Source organism: Ceratotherium simum, chromosome 7 (assembly GCF_057802395.1).
Source record: "Ceratotherium simum simum isolate JZ-2026a chromosome 7, ASM5780239v1, whole genome shotgun sequence".
Taxonomy (NCBI): Eukaryota; Metazoa; Chordata; class Mammalia; order Perissodactyla; family Rhinocerotidae; genus Ceratotherium; species Ceratotherium simum.
The window spans coordinates 76,766,503-76,770,951 of record NC_141906.1 but is presented as its reverse complement, the minus strand read 5'-3'; positions in this window follow the sequence as shown (position 1 = coordinate 76,770,951).

The window sequence follows — 4,449 nt, the reverse complement described above, 5'->3', positions numbered from 1 at the left end:
TGGCTCAGCCCCATACGACACTTCTGGAGAGCGACAGGATCGCGGGACTGTCTGTCAGGTCCGGAGGCGCGGACAAAGCCGCGCTCCCACTTCTTAACTGGACAATATAGATATCACTTAGCAGCCAGGAGGCGGGACTTCGTGCTCCCCCCGAGCTGTGACAGGCCTGCTCGTGAGAGCCAGAGCGCCGAAAGAACATGCTCGGAGCAGTTTGGTTGACGGCCGAGGAGTGACGTGTCGGTCTGCGGACCGCGAAGGATTCGCGGGAGAAAGTGTGGCCCGGTTACCTCGCTCATGTGACCAGAAGCGGAAACTACGCGGAGGAATAGGCCGAAACTACAAATCCCAAAAAGCTGGGAAGTGTGACCTCTTGTTTTGTTTCTGAGATTCTTTTTTTAAAGTAGAAATTGACCGTTACCTAAATATAAGGTTGTAGGGGAGGAGGGAAGAGTTTTCTATGTATTCTCAATGAAAATTCAAACGCTTCCTCGTGCAGACCGTTACATCTTGGACAGGATTTGTCTGACAGTTCTCTCAAAAGCTGTTTTTGACCATGCTCGGGTAACTCGTGGACTAGAGAGCCCTGACCGATTTCACGCGGCATTTCCCGGTCTCAAGCCCCTGACGTCGTGGATGAGCACACCTGGGCCTCAAGTGATCGTCGGGTTGAGCTGGAAGAATCCCCATTGCCGCAGAGGCCGTGCTCCCACGCGGTGGACGGGCTTCTGCCGAGAACCAGCAGCAGCCTGGCCGTACGTTGTCAGCTCACGCCTTTCCCCTTCGTAAAATATCTGCCAGCGAAAGCTGCGGTAACTTGCCTCCTTTCTCCCTCTCTCTCCTCACCAAAAAAAAAAAAAAAAAAAAAATGTTGCTGAGCCCAGGGAAGGGAGCGAAGTTTCAGCAGCCAATTCCAGCACGTGTCAGACCCGCACGTGTACACCCACACACTCCCGCACTCCTGCTCCCTACACACTTCAGTGAGCGGCGGCTACGCCAAAGAGAAGGGGAGCATCTGGAAACTGTTCAGACTTAGTGCCAGTGCCACTCTACTATGAATGCAACTGACTAAACTCACTGAAAGCACACTTAAAGCAGTGCTTGGAAATCACGTGTATTTTTCAAAATTCACATGACTAGGCTCACCCCAGGACATTATGATTCAATAGATCTGCTTTTTTGTTTGTTTTTATAATGTGTTCAATGTAATTTTATTAACAGAAGGAAACTGAAGGTGAACCTGAAGGAATTGGAGAACTTCAAGTAAATGCTTTTCCATACAAGATTTAATTATTTTCTTAAAAGAAAAAAGGAATTGAAATTAGAAAGATTCCTTTAAAGTTAAAAAAAAAAAAGTATTGTTGCAAGAACATTAAGATGTTGGGGTTCTCAATTTTTTAAAAAATTGAACATGTTTCTTAAAGGGAATGTTTAAGTTTTCAGGTGGTAGAATTACGTCAGCTTTTTCAGAAGTCAAAATATGCTACTAAAGAACAAAGTTTAAAATGTAAGCCTATTTTTAGGATGATTCTTTAGCACCAGTTGCTAGGGAGAGGCTTATCTATAAGTAAAACCAAAGTATGGACAGCAAAGTCATGGGAAAAATTATTATGGTATTATAAACCCAGAGACTATATACATGAATTCAGCATATCAGCTAATCCTTCTCCCTCCTGATTTATTGGACCAAAAGTTTTGACTTGGTTGTTTCAGAAAAACTTTTTACTGTTCCATCAATTGCTTAAAAGAATGCTCTTTTTAGCTTGCTTCGTAGGAATCATGTCATTTCTGTGGAGCTTTCAGTCTTTCCTGAAGTGTCTACTTTTTACTTTTTTTGTGTGTGTGTGCTGCGGAAGATTTGCCCTGGGCTAACATCTGCAGCCAATCTTCCTCCTTTTGTATGTGAGCCGCTGCCACAGCATGGGCATCAATAGACGAGTGGTGTAGGTCCACCTCTGAACCAAACCAAAGCTGAGCATGCTGAACTTAACCACTAGGCCACAGGGCTGTCCTCTCAAGTGTCTACTTACCTCTTTTATATCATTGATCAAAAGAAACACATGCCTTTATCTCATCTGGAGCACACCAGGGTAACAGTATCTATTTTCTTCTTGGAAATATTCTCCCCAGAACCCACCTTTCCAAGTGTGCTGCAAAGCTTTGTAACCAGGATTTCTTCTCAATGCACGTCTGATTCCACTGTTTCGTGTTGTTTGGTTGGGTGTTTTAATTAGTCATTTTTGTTTCTTGGATTTACTTTTCACTTTGATAGACTTTTCAAGTAACTTGTTCAGAAAAGCTGAATGGAAAGCAAACAATGCCTTTATTTTGTCCTTAATTAATAGCATAGCTAGATTTTGAATTATAGGAACAAAATTGGGACCCACCCATCCCATACACACAGGAGCACATAAAAGCACACTTTCAAGGCATTACAACTTGATCTTCCATTATCAGGAGTTGTTCTTGAGAAGTCTAACGCCAATGTGAGTCACAGTCCTTTGTAGGTAACCTGTTTTTCTCCCTGATAAATTATTTTTCCTTAGAGATCCCATCTATGTGTTTTTTTCTTTCTTTCATTTTTCCTGCTTTACGCTTAGCAGGCCCTTTCTATCTGAAAACTCCAATTTTCATTGTCCAGGAAATTTTCTTCGATTTTATTCTTATCTCCATGTTTCTGTTCTCATTTTCTGAAGTTGCAATTAGACCAATGTTGGATCTCCTGATTCTTGGATACTTCCATGATTCTTAACTTTTTTCACATCTTGATCTTTTTGCTCTGTGTTCTAGGAAATTTCCTCAATTTTATCTTGCAGTTCTCTAATTTAGCCTCCTCAGTGTCACTTTTATAAGTCATGTCATTTTATTCCCACAACTGCTTTAATTTCCAAGCACTTTCCTATTCTGTCCCTTTTTCACAACAATCTGTTCTTTATGGATGCCAATAGCTTCCCAAATTTCTATGAAAGTAGTTATTGGAATTCTTAAAGTTACCTTGTGTTTCTAGAACTACTTAACTTTCCTCCAGGGCCAGGTGGTATGTCATGATTCTGATGCTGATCCCTGGTTAAAAACTTCTTATCTAAATGATCCAGCAGTCACTATTTTTCCCATAGGTCTGAAAGCACTACAGAACATTTAAACTTGAAATCAGGAGCACAAGAATGGGAGGCTGAATGTATGGCCTAATCTCTCATTCTACTCAAAGATTCTCTGAATTCCAACATTTTATCCAGCTTTGTGACCTATGGAAAATAGTAGCTATTTGAACACGTAATTTTTAAAAATTTGCCGATCACTTGTCAGTCCCCTTCATGTTACGTCCAAGAGGGAAGTGATACCTTTCTGGTTCACCCTTGAGTCCCCAGTGGCTTGCACAGTGCCTAACAGAGAAGCTGTTCAAATGCCTGTTACATGTTTAGGTCATCTGTTTCCCCCACTTGATCCTTCACTGGTTCTATGGAATCACTTTAGGTCCATCCAAAATATTTTACTGATGGATGGCTCTCATTGTTAAAAAGGCCTAAGTTACACTGACCTGAAGTCAGCACTCTTAACTTCCATCTGTGGTCATATAGCATAGGAGGAATGTTAATGGCAGAGGGGAGATAAGTGCTAAACTAAATGTCTATTCTATCATACTATTGATGAACTGATAACCTTAAAGATTTTATTTATTTTTTGCCCCCAAAGCCCCAGTAGATAGTTGTTATGTCACAGCTGCACATCCTTCTAGTTGCTGTATGTGGGACTCGGCCTCAGGCTGGACAGAGAAGTGGTGCCTCGCTGCGCACCCGGGATCCGAACCCGGGCCGCCAGCATCGCAGCGCGCGCACTTAACCACCAAGCCACAGGGCCGGCCCTGAACTGATAACCTTTACCAGAGCAATCTTGATAGGGGTAAACAAATATAGAAGCTGAATGTACTACTATTTGTGTGTGTGCGCGCGTGTAAGGAAGATCAGCCCTGAGCTAACATCCATGCCCATCCTCCTTTTTGCTGAGGAAGACTGGCCCTGGGCTAACATCTGTGCCCATCTTCCTCCACTTTATATGGGACGCCGCCACAGCATGGCCTGACAAGCAGTGTGTCAGTGCGCACCCAGGATCCGAACCCGGGCCGCCAGCAGCGGAGCGCACACACTTACCCACTACACCAGGGGGCCAGCACCTGTACTACTTCAATAATCAGAAAATAAATAGAAGTGGATGGAAAATGAATAGACAGTGGACAACTACAGTTGCCCATTTATTCCCACAGATGTTACCCTTTTAAGGTGGTTCACAAACCTAACCATTAGTTCCCATCTTCTGGGTTTGTTTCAGTTTGTCACCATTCCTCTTACACTTTATCTTGGCCCTTACTAAGTACAGAGCAATTAACAAGTCAGTGCACAAATCTGTCCATTTAAGTTTCCAGCAGACTTAACATACTCAGGTCTGAAGCATCCA